This window comes from Sciurus carolinensis, chromosome 2 (genome assembly GCF_902686445.1).
Source record: "Sciurus carolinensis chromosome 2, mSciCar1.2, whole genome shotgun sequence".
NCBI classification, from domain to species: Eukaryota; Metazoa; Chordata; class Mammalia; order Rodentia; family Sciuridae; genus Sciurus; species Sciurus carolinensis.
This window is the reverse complement of record NC_062214.1, coordinates 27246451-27264077: the sequence shown is the minus strand read 5'-3', so window position 1 is coordinate 27264077 and position 17627 is coordinate 27246451.

Below are 17627 nucleotides of genomic sequence, written 5' to 3'. Positions count from 1 at the left end.
AGCATTGTCCCCTATCCTATCCTCACTGAGTTCTCATCTCTGTGACCTATTCTTAAAATACGGAATGGAGTAAGGAGGATTAGAGTAGAAATCAAGAAACTCTTCCAAGCAAATGAGAACACACATACAACATATCTAACTCTCTGGGACACTGTGAAAGCAGTTCTAAGAGGAACATCCATAGCATTGGATGCCTACCTTTAAAAAATAAAGAGATCTCAAAGAAATAAGTAGTGTAAGAACCATTGTTCTTAGAAAATTAAGAACAAACTAATTCAAAAAATAGTAGAAGATAGGAAATAACTAAGATCAGAGCTGATTTAATGAAATTGAGAATAAAAATGACACCGAGGATCAATGCAGAGAAGTGTTCTTTTAAAAGATAAATAAGATTGAAAAAACTCAGTCAAATAACCAAAAGAAAGAGAAGACCCATATCAATAAAATTAGTGATGAAAAAGAAATATCACTGCAGACACTTTTGAAATCCAGAGGAACACTAGAATCTATATTGCAAATTTTGACTGAAAAATACTGGAAAAGCCAGAAGACACTGGCAAATTCCTGGACAAACATGACCTGCCAGCATTGAATCCAAAAGATAAAGAAAACCTAAACAGAGGCTACTGAAGACTGTGAGGTTTGAATACTATATGACTGTTATACTGTAGATTTTCTTTTTTCTCCTTATTGAACAATTTTAAGTTTTTATTTCTTTACTTTTCTTGCTCTCTTTTCCTTTTGTTTACCTGTTCCCTCAGAGTCTCTTTCTCCCTTTTTGCATGCTAACATCCAATTTCTTTTGATTATACCCCCACACTTTCTATTATCTAGAACTTCTGTATATTCTTTTCTTATCCCATTAACAGTTACATCCTACATCCCTCTGCATCCTCTTTGTCCTCCATTAGAAACTGCAGACCTTATTGCAAATCTGTTTTTTATACTGAAGATAATATTTGAACTCATTCTGTTTATTATGACAATATTATTAATGTTCTCATAAGAGTTATTTGGTCTAGGATTGCATAGTGTCTGAATTGGGCACTGCTAATATTGACTTCCCCTTAAAGAAAAGGTTTTGGAAACCTATAGGACCACCTAAGCCTATGGGGGGAATCTGCAATACCCCAGATCTGCACTGCTAGAGGGGAAGATACATGAACAACATGAAAAACCAAGGGAAGAAAATGATCCAAACAAATCTAAAGTCTATATTAAAAGAATCCAATGACAGTATGGTAGAAGAAATGTCAGAAAAGGACTTCAGATTATACATGATTATGATGATTCATGAAGCAAAGGATGAGATAAGAGACCAAATACAGGCAATGAATGATCATACCAATAAGCAGTTGAAAGAGAAAGGGCAGGAAGCAAAAGATAATTTCAACAAAATGATAGAGATTATAAAAAAAAAAAAACGCAAACGGAAATCCTTGAAATGAAGGAAACAATAAACCAAATAAAAAACTCAATGGTAAGCATCACCAAAAGACTAGACCACTTGGAAGACAGAACCTCAGACAATGAAGACAAAATATTTAATCTTGAAAATAAAGTTGACCAAACAGAGAAGATGGTAAGAAATCATGAACAGAATCTCCAAGAACTATGGGACATCATGAAAAGACCAAATTTAAGAATTACTGGGATTGAGGAAGGCACAGAGATACCAACCAAAGGAATGAACAACCTATTCAATGAAATAATATCAGAAAATTTCCCAAACCTGAAGAATGAAATGGAAAATCAAATACAAGAGGCTTACAGAACACCAGATGCACAAAATCACAACAGATCCACACCAAGGCACATTATAAAGAAAATGCCTAACATTCAAAACAAAGATAGGATTTTGAAGGCTGCAAGAGAAAAGCATCAGATTACATATAGGGGGATACCAATACGGATAGCAGCCGACTTCTCAACCCAGACTCTAAAAGCTAGAAGGGCCTGGAACAACATATTTCAAGCTCTGAAAGAACATGGTTGCCATCCAAGAATCCTATACCCAGCAAAACTAACCTTCAGATTGGAAGATGAAATAAAGTCCTTCCATGATAAACAAAAGTTAAAAGAATTTACAAATAGAAAGCCTGCATTACAGAATATTCTCAACAAAATATCCCATGAGGAGGAAATGAAAAACAACAATGTAGGTCAGCAAAGGGAGGAACTACCTTAGAGAAAAACCACTCAAAGGAGAAACCAAGCCAACTTAAAAACCAAAAATAAGCCAAATGACTGGGAATACAAATCATATCTCAATAATAACCCTGAACATTAATGACCTGAACTCATCAATCAAAAGACATAGATTGGCAGAATGGATTAAAAAGAAAGACCCAACAATATGCTGCCTGCAAGACACTCATCTCATAGAAAAAGACATCCACAGACTAAAGGAGAAAGGATGGGAAAAAACCTACAACGCACAAGGACTCAGTAAAAAAGCGGGGGTTTACATCTTTATATCAGATAAAGTGGACTTTGAGCCAACATTAGTCAGAAGGGATAAAGAAGGACATTTCATATGGCTTAAGGGAACCATAAATCAGGAAGACTTAACGATAGTAAATATTTATGCCCCAAACAACGGTGCATCCCTGTACATCAAAGAAATCCTTCTCAATTTCAGGAATCAAATAGACCACAACACAATAATTCTGGGTGACTTTAATGCACTGCTGTCACCACTGGATAGATCTTCCAAACAAAAACCAAACAAAGAAAACAGAACTCAATAACACAATCAATAACCTAGACTTAATAGACATATATAGAATATTTCATCGATCAATGAGCGAATTCACTTTTTTCTCGGCAGCACATGGAACCTTCTTGAAAATAGACCATGTGTTATGTCACAAAGCAGCCCTTAGGAAATGCAAAAAAATAGAGATACTGCCTTGTGTTCTATCAGATCATAATGGACTGAGAATAGAAATGACAAAATAAAAAACAGAAATTACTCCAACACCTGGAGACTAAATAATATGCTATTGAATGAAACATGAATAACAGAAAACATCAGGGAGGAGATAAAAAAAATTCTTAGAGATCAATGAGAACGGTGATACTACATATCAAAATCTCTGGGACACTGTGAAAGTGGTACCAAGAGGAAAATTCATAGCATGAAGCGCATTTAAGAAAGAATGAAAAGTCAACAACTAAATGACCTAACATTACAGCTCAAAGCCCTAGAAAAAGAAGAACAGAATAACAGCAAAAGTAGTAGAAGACAGGAAATAATTTAAAACAGAGCTGAAATCAATGAAATGGAAACAAAAGAAACTATTCAAAAAATTCACAAAACAAAAAGTTGGTTCTTTGAAAAAGTAAACAGAATAGACAAACCCTTAGCCACACTAACAAAGAGAAGGAGAGAGAAAACTCAAATTACTAAAATTCATGATGAAAAAGGAAATATCATGACAGGCACCACTGACATACATAACATAATTAGAAGCTACTTTGAAAATTTGTATTCCAACAAAATAGAAACTACCGAACACATTGACAAATTTCTAGAGACATATGCTCCTCCCAAACTGAACCAGGAGGACATACACAATTTAAACAGATCAATATCAAGCAATGAAATAGAAGAACATTAAAAACTTACCATCCAAGAAAAGCCCAGGACCAGACAGATTGTCAGCCGATTTCTACAAGACCTCCAAAGAAGATCTCATTCCAATACTTCTCAAATTTTAGACCAATATCCTTCATGAATATAGATGCAAAGATCCTTAACAAAATACTGGCAAAGCGTATCCAAAAACATATTAAGAAAATCATGCACCACAATCAAGTGGGGTTCATCCCTGTAATGCAAGGAGGTTTAACATCCATAAATCAATAAACATAATCCATCATGTCAATAGACTTAAGGATAAGAATCATATGGTTATTTCAATTGATGCAGAAAAAGCGTTTGACAAAATACAACAACCCTTCATGCTCAAAACACTAGAAAAAATAGGGATAGTAGGAACATAACTGAACATTGTAAAGGCTATTTATGCTAAGCCCATGGCCAACATCATTCTGAATGGAGAAAAACTGAAACCATTCCCTTTAAAAACGGGACAAGACAGGGATGTCCTCTTTCACCAATTCTATTCAAAATTGTTCTCGAAACTCTAGCCAGAGCAATTAGGCAGACCAAAGAAATTAAAGGGATACGAATAGGAAAAGAGGAACTTAAGCTGTCACTATTTGTTGATGACATGATTCTATATTTAGAGGATCCAAAAAACTCCTCCAGAAAACTTCTAGACCTCATCAATGAATTCAGCAAAATAGCAGGCTATAAAATCAACACATATAAATCTAAAGCATTTTTGTACACAAGCGATGAAACAGCTAAAAGGAAATGAGGAAAACAACTCCATTTGCAATAGCCTCAAAAAAATAAAATTCTTGGGAATCAATCTAACCAAAGAGGTAAAAGATCTCTACAATGAAAACTACAAAACATTGAAGAAAGAAATTGAGGAAGATCTTAGAAGATGGAAAGATCTCCCATGTTCTTGGATAGGCAGAATTAATATTGTCATAATGGCCATACTACCAAAAGTGCTATACAGATTCAATGCAATTCCAATAAAAATCCCAATGATGTACCTTACAGAAATAGAGCAAGCAATCATGAAATTCATCTGGAGGAATAAGAAACCCAGAATAGCTAAAGCAATCGTTAGCCGGAAGAATGAAACAGGGGGTATTGCAATACCTGAACTTCAACTATACTACAAAGCAATAGTAACACAAATGGAATGTTTTTGGCACCAAAATAGACTGGTTGATCAATGGTACAGAATAGAGGACACAGGCACAAACCCAAATAAATACAATTTTCTCATACTAGGCAAAGGGGCCAAAAATATGCAATGGAGAAAAGATAGCCTCTTCAACAAATGGTGCTGGGAAAACTGGAAATCCATATGCAGCAGAATGAAACTAAACCCCTATCTCTCACCCTGCACAAAAATCAACTAACAATGGATCAAGAACCTCGAAATTAGACCAGAGACCCTTCATCATATAGAAGAAAAAGTAGGTCTAAATCTTCAACATGTCAGTTTAGGATCAGACTTCCTTAACAGGACTCCCATAGCACAAGAAATAAAAGCAAGAATCATTAACTGGGATAGATTCAAACTATATAGCTTTCTCTCAGCAAAGGAAACTAACAGCAATGAGAAGAGAGAGCCTACAGAGTGGGAGAAAATCTTTGCCACTCATACTTCAGATAGAGCACTAATTTCCAGAATATATAAAGAACTCAAAAAACTCTACATGAAGAATACAAATAACCCAATCAATAAATGGGCTAAGGATATGAACAGACACTTCACAGAAGATTTACAAGCAATCAACAAACATATGAAAAAATGTTCACCATCTTTAGTAATAAGAGAAATGCAAATCAAAACTACACTAAGATTCCTTCTCACCCCAATTAGAAAGGCGATTATCAGGAATAGAAGCACCAATAGGTGTTGGAGAGGATGTAGGGAAAAAGGTACACTCATACATTGCTGGTGGGGCTGCAAATTAGTGCAGTCACTCTAGAAAGCAGTGTGGAGATTCCTTAGAAAACTTGGAATGGACCCACTATTTGACCCAGCTATCCCACTCCTCGGCCTATACCCAAAGGACTTAAAATCAGCATACTACAGAGATACAGCCACATCAATGTTCATAGATGCTGAATTCTCAATAGCCAGACTGTGGAACCAACCTAGATGTCCTTCAATTGATGAATGGATAAAGAAACTGTGATTATATATATATATATATATCCATTGTATGTGTATATATATATACACATACAATGGAATATTATTCAGCCATAAAGAATAATAAAATTATGGCATTTGCAGGCAAATGGATGAAATTGGAGAATATCATGCTACGTGTGATAAGCTAATCTCAAAAAACCAAAGGATGAATGATCTCACTGATAAGCAGATGATGATACATTATGGGGGGTCAGAGGGGGGAAGAAAGGAGGAAGGAGGGACTGTATAGAGGGAAAAGTGGGGTGGGAGGGTGGGGGGGAGGAGAAAATAACAGAATGAATCAGACACCATTACCCTTTGTAAATGTATGATTACACAAATGGTATGCTTTTGCTTCATGTACAAACAGAAACAACATGTATCCCATTTGTTTATAATAAAAATAAATTTAAAAAAAACCTAAACAGACCAATATCAAGGAATGGAATTCAAACAGCAATTAAGTCTTTCAACAAAGAAAACCCAGGACCACATGGATTCTCAGCCGAGTTCTACCACAACTTTACAGAAGAACTATCACCAGTCTTTCTCTAGTTATGCCATGAAATTGAAAGGGAGGGAACATCCCCTAATACACTCTGTGAAACCAGTATAATCCTTATGCCCAAACCAGACAAAGACACATAAAGTAATGAAACTTCAGGTCAATAGCGCTGATGGACTTAGGTACAAAAGTACTTAATGAAATATCACCAAACTGCATGAAAAACACTTCAAGGTGATAATACAACATGATCAGGTGGGTTTTATCCCAAGGATGCTAGGTTCAGTATTCACAAAGCAATAAATGGTATTCACCATTTAGACAGAATTAAGGACAGGAATCACTGTACCATCTCAATAGGTACAGAAAAGGCCTTTCATAAATTCCACCATCCATTCACATTAAAAATAATGGAGAAACTTCACATGGAAGAACTTGACCTCAGCATTATAAAGACTGTGAATGACAAAGCCACAGGTAACATCATACGGAGTGGAGGAAAATCAAATGCACTTTCTCTCAGTGTAAAAACAAGGTTGTCCACCTTCACCACTCCTATGCAATAGTTCTTGAAACACTAGACAGAACAATCAGGCAAGACATGGAAATCAAGGGATTCAAACAGGAACAGAAGAAATCATCTGCTTGCAAATGATGTGATCCTATAACTAGAAGACCCAAAAAATCACCAAGAGAAGATTTCTAGCAATTATAAATTACTTCAGCAAAGGAGCAGGACACAAGGTCTACACCCATAAATCAATTGCTTTCCTATACTCCAACAGGGAATCAGCCAAGGGAGAAATCAGCAAACCATCCCACTCACAAAAATCTCAAAAAAAATAAAGATTGTGGGAAGTAATCTAACCAAGGAGGTGAAATTTATAGAATGCTGAAGAAAGAAATTGAAGAAAACTGTAGAAGATGGAATGACATCCCATGTTCTTGCATAGGCAGAATTATATCACAAAAGGACGTACTACCAAAAGGAATATGCAGATTCAAAGCAATCCCCATCATAATGCCAATAACATTCTCAACAAAATTGGAATAAAGCAATTCTTAAATACATTTAACAAAATAAGAAACAGAATAAGCAAAGCAAAACTGAGCAAGAAAAGTGGTGCAGGGGCATCACTATACCTGACTTGAGCTATAGGAGCAAAAGCAGTGTGGTATTGGCAACGAAATAGGCATGAAGCCCAACGGAAAGGAACAGAAGGAGCAGAGACAAATCCACACACTCACAGCTACCGGATATTCATCAAGGGAGCCAAAAAGACACTTGGGGCAAAAGACAGCCTCTTTAACAAATGGCACTGGGAAAACTGGAGAGCCATACGCAGAGAACTGAAACTAGATCAATATCTCTCACCTGGCACAAAATTCGAAAAAAAATGGATGAAATAAGTAGGAATTACTCCAAAAACCCTACAATCACTAGAAGGAAACAGAGGGACAACACTCTATCATGTGGGTGCTAGCAACAACTTCCTTAATGAAACCCCCGAAGGCAAGAAAGAAAACCAAGAATCAGTAAGTGGAATGCCATCATTTAAAATCTTGTGCATGGCAAAGGAAATGAAGCAAGAACCTACAGAATGGGAGAGCATTGCCAGCCACTCCTTCAAAAGGGAATAAATATTCAGAATATGTAAAACCAATAAGAATTAACCAATCAACAAATGAGCAAAAAAATAAAAAATGAAAAATAACTTCTCCAAAGAAGAAACACAAAAGGCCAATAAGTATACTTAAAATTTTTCCACATTCCTCATAATCATGGAAAGACCAATCAAAACTACACTAAGGTTTCATCAAACTCCAGTCGGACAACAAATGCCAAGATAACAAATAATAATAAGTGTTGGCGAGGATGAGGGGAAAATGTGCACTCACATGTTGTTGGTGGGACTGCAAATGAGGTCAACCACTCTGGAAAGCACCATGGAGAATCCTCAAAGGACCAGGAAAGGAACCACCACCTGATGCAGCTATCCCACTCCTTGGTATTTTGCCAAAAGTTGTAAGATCAGCGTAGCACAGTGACACAGCCACCTAAATGTTTATAGCAGCACAATTCACAATAGCTGAATTATGGAATCATCTATTGACAATAGATGAATGGAATAAGAATCTGTGGTTTATGTAGACAACGTAGTTCTCAACCACAAAGAAGAATGAACTTACGGTATTTGCTGGTAAATGGATGGAAATGGAGGACATCATGCTAAGTGAAATAAGTCACACTCAGAGAATCAAAGGTCACATGTTTTCTCCCATCTGTTGAAATTAGAGATAAACAAAGGAAAGAAGGAAAGGCTCCAGTGGACCAGAGCAGGCCCAGGAGAAGGAGGCCCGTCCAGTTCGTCCTGAGGAGCAGCATGAGAAACTCCTCACCGTCGCTGCCTGTGCTCCCTGGTTTCTGCTTCACACTCTTGAAGGAAATTGCTCGTCACTCGGTCACAGTCACTTCCTCTTGCAACAAGGGGGGCAGGGTGTCAGTTCTCTCCACAGAGCAGAGTCTGGCATCTCCCCGGCACAGACGCTGGGACAGAGCAGGTCCTTTGGGCTCCATGATGTCTGTTCCTGTCTCCTGGTCCCAGCATCCTTGTGTCCTGCTGCTGACCCTCCTGCTGGGACTCACAGGTGAATGAGCATTGTCTGGGGGGAATCCTCTGTCCTGGGCCTGAGACAGCACTGCCCTTGAACTCCCAGGGGCTCAGGAGAAACCCAGGCTCAGCCAGCAATGGCAAGCACAGGGCATTATGTGGAACCCAGACCAAGGGTTCTGAGCATTGTCTGGGATGCATCCCTTGCAGCTGGGACCAGAGGCATCACATCAGCTGATGCTTCAAACATCAGTGACAAAAAATACTTGCCTATTATAATATTTCAGCTCACAAAATGCCTTTCCAGAAGGATCAATGTTTATATCCTGATAATTCCTGCATCCAAAGAGGCAAGTCCACCTGATCAAGTCCATGTAGGGAGTGAGTTCCATTCTCTCTCTCTCTCTCCCTCCCTCTCTTTCTCTCATACTCTGTCCTTGAGGTACATGGCTTGGTTCCTTCTTGCCTTCCCCACCATGACTTCCTGCCTCCCACAGGCCCAATACCCATGAGGCCAACCAATGCTGGATTGAAACCTCTAAAACTCTGAGCTGTCAGCATCCTTTTCTCTTCATAAGTGGATTTGACTCAGGTATTTCTTACAGTAATGAACATCTGACTGACAGAAGCTTTGATGATGACCACACCCTCATCTCCATCACAGATGCCAGTGGAAGGTTCCAGGCCTCAGGAAATATACTGAGTAAAACTTAGAATTTCTTCAACATTCACCGTGGACCAGACACTCTTGGAAGACTGTACAACTCTTATGTCATGTGACCATGATGCCCAAAGCAGACACTCTGGCCACCCCACCTTACAGATGAGGAAACAGAATCAGCAGGAGCACCAGGGTCGTTTAATGGCAGTGCTAGTTCTATGGTTTGAATGCAGGTGGTCAGATGGGAGCTCCTGGTTCAACCACTCCTCAAACATTGTGGCCCTGATCCTTTATGTGGCCAGGCATCTGTTTTATTGGTGTGTAGTACAAACCATGGGGCAGGTGGCAGATTTTTGCTTCTGAAGCCCTGGGGCATCTATGGTCATCATGAGTGGTCTAGGGACACCAGGAGGAAATTTATTTTGTCTCCTTCTTGGTGTTTTTTTTTGAAAGTAGTCAGAGGGGTGCATTTTGGTTTTAAGAGGTATGTGAAATTAGTAAATGAGGAATGTGTTGCCCGATTTATGAGCTTTCTGCAGCTTCTGCCAATGGGTGTAGAGAATGGTGGAGGAAGGGGAAGAGGGTATGTGGTGTTCTTCTCCAGGGCGCTTCTGCTTCCTGCCTGTATTTGGCAAATAGCTCTTGTTCAGCAAAGTACTCTCTGTGGGAAATCAACTCGTGGCAATTTTTGCCAAATTTCTCCACTTCAAATACACTTCTGTAATACAATGGGTTTTGCACTGAGCAATTCACACATTAGGCACACATTACTGGACACCTACTGTGTGCCAGGAACTGTCACAGGAACTTGCAGTGCTTTGGGCATAAAAGAGGCAAAGAAGTGACCCTGATCAACTAAGATCATTCTAGGGACAAGGATGGTGGTCAACGCACAACCAAGAGGTGAATCACATCACACATTGAACAGTGACCAGTGTGAAGTGGAAACCATCAGCTGGATAAGGGAGCTGGAGAACCTGAGGAGGGAGGTTCTGATAATGGGGTGTCTGGGTGGGCCTCCCTGAGAAGGGATCTGAGCACAGATGAAGGGGAGGTGCAGGAGTAGCCATGAGGTTCTCTGGCAGCAGGACTTCAGGACAGGGACTCTGCATGTGCAAAGGCCACGACAGTGGCTGTCCCTGCTGTGTTAAGGGTGTTCCTCTCACTATGATGGAAATGGAGCCACTCCCAGGCTTGGAACAGAGAGGTGACCTGCCCTGGGCTCAGGAGACTGCCTGGGCGTTGGCAAGGGGTGTTTTCCTTGGTTCCCATGGTTCAAAGGGAGATTCAGGTTAAGGGGTGGAAGGCAGGCAGGTCCCATGGAGTCCAGGGTGCCTGATGGGTGGCTGTGCCTTTCCTACAGTCCCCAGACTCCATTACTGCTCACTAGGTTAATCTTGAGCATTCCAGCCAGTCAAGGGGCCAGGAGGGAGGTGACCCCTCAGATACCCAAGCTTCGTCTAAGGAGTGAAGCACGGGGAAGCCATGACATCCTGCAGGTGGGACACTCCAGGGGTCTGGGTGTGCTCTGTTCTGTCCTGATGATGCTGTGTTAGCTTGGAGAGCCATTGAGGTGATCAATGTTCATGGAGTATCTTAGTCCTAGAGAGCCAAGGGGTCAGCAGGCATCTGCTGCTTTCATGACATGTGGACAAGGCCATGAGAGGCAGATGTTGGCCTCAACCCACGGGTCAGTTTATGGATTTTGTGAGTGATCTAGACACTCCATGAGGAATTTGGTTTTTATTGGTAGAAGGAAATATCAGTGGTGTCTGTTTTGATTTTGATTTTTTTATTTGTTCTTTTTAGATAGACATGACAGTAGAGTGTATTTGACATGTTATACATGCATGAAGGATAACTTCCCATTCATGTGTTTGTACATCTACGGAGTTACCCTGGTTGTGTATTCATATATCAACATGGGAAAGTTATGTCTGATTCATTCTGTCTTTCCTATTCTCATCCCTCTCCCCTCCCTTCATTCCCCTTTGTCTAATCCAATGAACTTCTATTCATCCCTCCGTACCCTCCCTTATTGTGTGTTAGCATCCACATATCAGAGAGAAAATTCAGTGCTTGGGTTTTGGGATTGGCCCATTTGATTTAAGCATGATAGTCTCTAGTTCCATCCTTTTACTGGCAAATGTCATAATGTCATTCCTCTTTATGGCTTAGTAACAGTACTTTGTGTATGCATACCACATTTTTTTTAGGTTTTTTTTTAATTTATTTTTATTATAAACAAATGGGATACATGTTGTTTCTGTTTGTACATGGAGTAACAGCATACCATTTGCATAGTCATACATTTACATAGGGTAATGATGTTTGATTCATTCCGTTATTTTTTCCTTTCCCCCCACCCCTCCAACCTCTCTTTTCCCTCTATAGAGTCCCTCCTTCCTCCATTATTACCCCCCTCCCAACCCCCATTATGAGTCATCATCCACTTATCAGTGAGATCAATTGACTTTTAGATTTTTAAGTTTGGCTTATCTCACTTAACATGATATTCTCCAATTTCATCCTTTTGCCTGCAAATGCTATAATTTTATTATTATTTATAGCTGAGTAATATTCCATTGTATATATATATATACCACAGTTTCTTTATCCATTCATCAATTGAAGGACATCTAGGTTGGTTCCACAGTCTGGCTATTGAAAATTGAGCAGCTATGAACATTGATGTGGCTGTATCTCTGTAGTATGCTGATTTTAAGTCCTTTGGGTATAGGCCAATGAGTGGGATAGCTGGATCAAATGGTAGGTCCATTCCAAGTTTTCTAAGGAATCTCCACACTGCTTTCCAGAGTGGCTGCACTAATTTACAGTCCCACCAGCAACGTATGAGTGTACATTTTCCCCCACATCCTGTCCAACACCTATTGTTGCTTGTATTCTTGATAATTGCCATTCTAATTGGGGTGAGATGGAATCTTAAGGTGGTTTTGATTTGCATTTCTCTTTTTTTTTTATTGTAAAAAAATGGGATACATGTTGTTTCTCTGTTTGTACATGGCATAAAGGCATACCATTTGTGTAATCATAAATTTACATAGGGTAATGTTGTTTGATTCATTCTGCCATTTTTTCCCTTCCCCCCCTCCCCTCCCACCCCTCCCCTCCATCTATACAGTCCTTCCTTCCTCCATTCCTGCCCCCCTCCCTAAACCCAACTCCAACCCCAACACTAACCCTTCCAACCCCCCATTATGTGTCATCATCCACTTATTAGCGATATCATTCTTCCTTTGGTTTTTTGAGATTGGCTTATCTCACTTAGCATGATATTCTCCAGTTTCATCCATTTGCCTGCAAATGCCATAATTTTATCATTCTTTATGGCTGAGTAATATTCCATTGTATATATATACCACAGTTTCTTTATCCATTCATCAATTGAAGGACATCTAGGTTGCTTCCACAATCTGGCTATTGTGAACTGAGCAGCTATGAACATTGATGTGGCTGTATCTCTGTAATATGCTGATTTTAAGTCCTTTGGGTATAGGCCAAGGAGTGGGATAGCTGGGTCAAATGGTGGTTCCATTCCAAGTTTTCTAAGGAATCTCCACACTGCTTTCCAGAGTGGCTGCACTAATTTGCAGCCCCACCAGCAATGTAAGAGTGTACCTTTCTCCCCACATCCTCGCCAACACCTGTTGTTGCTTGTATTCTTGATAATCGCCATTCTAATTGGGGTGAGATGGAATCTTAGGGTGGTTTTGATTTGCATTTCTCTTATTACTAGAGATGTTGAACATTTTTCCATATGTTTGTTGATTGCTTGTATATCTTCTTCTGTGAAGTGTCTATTCATTTCTTTAGCCCATTTGTCAATTGGATTATTTACATTCTTGGTGTAGAGTTTTTTGAGTTCTTTATAGACTCTGGAGATTAGCGCTGTATCTGAAGTATGATTGGCAAAGATTTTCTCCCACTCTGTAGGCTCTTTCTTCGCATTGCTGATAGTTTCCTTTGCTGAGAGAAAGCTTTTAGTTTGAATCTATCCCAGTTATTAATTCTTGCTTTTATTTCTTGTGCTATGGGAGTCCTGTTGAGGAAGTCTGGTCCTAAGCCGACATGTTGAAGCTCTGGACCTACTTTTTCTTCTATAAGATGCAAGGTCTCTGGTCTGATTCCGAGATCCTTTCATCCATTTTGAGTTTAGTTTCGTGCATGGTGAGAGATATGGGTTTAGTTTCATTCTGTTGCATATGGATTTCCAATTCTCCCAGCACCATTTGTTGAAGAGGACTATCTTTTCTCCATTGCATATTTTTGGCCCCTTTGTCTAGTACGAGAAAATTGTATTTATTTGGGTTTGTGTCCGTGTCCTCTATTCTGTACCATTGATCCACCTTTCTATTTTGGTACCAATACCATTCCGTTTTTGTTACTATTGCTTTGTAGTAGAGTTGACGATCTGGTATTGCGATACCCCCTGCTTCACTCTTTCTGCCAAGGATTGCTTTAGCTATTCAGGGTTTTTTATTCTTCCAGATGAATTTCATAATTTCTTGCTCTATTTCTGTAAGGTACATCATTGGGATTTTAATTGGAATTGCATTGAATCTGTATAGCACTTTTGGTAGTATGGCCATTTTGACAATATTAATTCTTCCTATCCAAGAACATGGGAGATCTTTCCATCTTCTAAGGTTTTCTTGAATTTCTTTCTTTAGTATTCTGTAGTTCTCATTGTAGAGGTCTTTAACCTCTTTTGTGAGATTGATTCCCAAATACTTTATTTTTTTCGAAGCTATTGTGAATGGGGTAGTTTTCCTAATTTCTCTTTCTGAAGATTCATCGCTTATGTATAAAAATGCCTTAGATTTATGTGCATTGATCTTATATCCCGCTACTTTACTGAACTCACTTATGAGATCTAAAAGTTTTCTGGTGGAATTTCCTGGTTCCTCTAAGTATACCATCATATCATCAGCAAATAGGGATAGTTTGAGTTCTTCTTTTCCTATTCGTATCCCTTTAATTTCTTTGTTCTGTCTAATTGCTCTGGCTAGAGTTTCAAGGACGATATTGAATAGAAGTGGTGAAAGAGGGCATCCCTGCCTTGTTCCAGTTTTTAGAGGGAATGCTTTCAGTTTTTCACCATTTAGAATGATATTAGCCATGGGTTTAGCGTAGATGGCCTTTACAATGTTAAGGAATGTTCCCACTATCCTATTTTTTCTAGTGTTTTGAGCATGAAGGGGTGCTGTATTTTATCAAATGCTTTTTCTGCATCTATCGAAATAATCATGTGATTCTTGACTTTAAGTCTATTGATATGGTGAATGACATTTATTGATTTCCTGATGTTGAACCAACCTTGCATCCCTGGGATGAAACCCACTTGATCATGGTGCACTATCTTTTTAATATGTTTTTGTATGTGATTTGCTAAAATTTTGTTTAGAATTTTTGCGTCGATGTTCATTAAGGATATTGGTCTGAAATTTTCTTTCCTCGATGTGTCTCTGTCTGGTTTAGGAATCAGGGTAATATTGGCTTCATAGAATGAGTTTGGGAGAGTTCCCTCCTCTTCTATTTTCTGGAATACTTTGAGAAGTATTGGAATGAGCTCTTCTTTAAAAGTTTTGTAGAACTCGGCTGAGAACCCATCTGGTCCCGGACTTTTCTTTGTTGGTAGGCTTTTGATGACTTCTTCTATTTCATTACTTGAAATTGGTCTATTTAAATTGTGTATGTCCTCCTCGTTCAGTTTAGGCAATTCATATGTCTCTAGAAACCTGTTGATGTCTTCGAAATTTTCTATTTTGTTGGAGTATAGATTTTCAAAATAGCTTCTAATTATGTTTTGTATTTCAATCGGGTCTGTTGTGATATTTCCTTCTTCATTCCGAATTTTAGTGATTTGGGTTTTCTCTCATCTTCTCTTTGTTAGTGTGGCTAAAGGTTTATCAATTTTGTTTATTTTTTCGAAGAACCAACTATTTATTTTGTCAATTTTTTGTATTGTTTCTTTGGTTTCAATTTCGTTGATTTCAGCTCTCAGTTTAACTATTTCCTGTCTTCTACTACTTTTGGTGTTGGTTTGTTCTTCTTTTTCTAGGGCTTTGAGCTGTAGTGTTAGGTCATTTATTTTTTGAGTTTTACTTCTTTTATTAAATGCGCTCCATGAAATAAATCTTCCTCTAAGTACTGCTTTCATAGTGTCCCAGAGATTTTGATATGATGTTTCTTTGTTCTCATTTACCTCTAAGAATTTTTAAATTTCCTTCCTAATATCTTCTGTTATCCATTCATCATATAGTAGCATATTGTTTAATCTCCAGGTGTTGGAGTAGTTTCTGTTTCTTACTCTTTCATTAATTTGTAACTTCAATCCATTATGATCTGATAGAATACAAGGTAGTGTCTCTATCTTCTTGTATTTGCTGACATTAGCTTTGTGGCATAATACATGGTCTATTTTAGAGAAGGATCCATGTGCTGCTGAGAAGAAAGTGTGTTCGCTCTTGGTTGGATGGTATATTCTATAAATGTCTGTTAAGTCTAAATTATTGATTGTGTTATTGAGATCTATGGTTTCTTTGTTCAATTTTTGTTTGGAAGATCTGTCCAGTGGTGAAAGAGGCGTGTTAAAATCACCTAGTATTATTGTGTTATGGTCTATTTGGTTTCTAAAATTGAGAAGGATTTGTTTAACATACATGGATGAGCCACTGTTTGGGGCATAGATGTTTATGATTGTTATATCTTGCTGATTTATGGTTCCCTTAAGCAGTATGAAATGTCCTTCTTTATCCCTTCTGACTAACATTGGCTTGAAGTCCACATTATCTGAAATGAGGATGGATACTCCAGCTTTTTTGCTGAGTCCATGTGCATGGTATGTTTTTCCCCATCCTTTCACCTTTAGTCTATGGGTATCTCTTTCTATGAGGTGAGTCTCTTGCAGGCAACATATTGTTGGATCTTTCCTTTTAATCCAATCTGCCAGTCTATGTCTTTTGATTGATGAATTCAGGCCATTAACATTCAGGGTTATTATTGAGATATGATTTGTATTCCCAGTCATTTGGTTCATATTTAAAATTTTTGACACATCTTGGTTCCTCCTTTATTTGACAGTTCCTTTAGAATAATTCCTCCCTTTGCTGATTTGCTTCTTTGTTTTTTGTCTCTTCCTTATGAAATATTTTGCTGAGAATGTTCTGTAATGCTGGCTTTCTTTTTGTAAATTCTTTTAGCTTTTGTTTATCATGGAATGATTTTATTTCATCGTCAAATTTGAAGGTAAGTTTTGCTGGGTATAAGATTCTTGGTTGGCATCCATTTTCTTTCAGAGCTTGAAAAATGTTGTTCCAGGCCCTTCTAGCTTTTAGGGTCTGGATTGAAAAATCTGCTGATATCCGTATTGGCTTCCCCCTGAATGTAATTTGGTTCTTTTCTCTCACAGCCTTTAAAATTCTGTCTTTATTTTGTATGTTAGGTATTTTCATTATAATGTGCCTTGGTGTGGGTCTGTTGTAATTTTGTGTATTTGGAGTCCTATAAGCCTCTTGGACTTGATTTTCCATTTCATTCTTCAGATTTGGGAAATTTTCTGATATTATTTCTTCAAATAGATTGTTCATTCCTTTGGTTTGTTTCTCTAAGCCTTCCTCAATCCCAATAATTCTCAAATTTGGCCTTTTCATGATATCCCATAGTTCTTGGAGATTCTGTTCATGATTTCTCACCATCTTCTCTGTTTGTTCAACTTTGTTTTCGAGGTTAAATATTTTGTCTTCAATATCTGAAGTTCTGTCTTCCAGGTGTTCTATCCTATTGGTTATGCTTTCTATGGAGTTCTTAATTTGGTTTATTGTTTCCTTCATTTCAAGGATTTCTGTTTGGTTTTTTTTCAATATCTCTAACTCTTTATTGAAATGATCTTTTGCTTCCTGAATTTGCTCTATTAACTGTCGATTGGTGCGATCGTTCAATGCCTGCATTTGCTCTTTCATCTCATCGTTTGCTTCCCTAATCATTTTAATTATGTACATTCTGAACTCCCTTTCTGTCATTTCTTCTGCCAT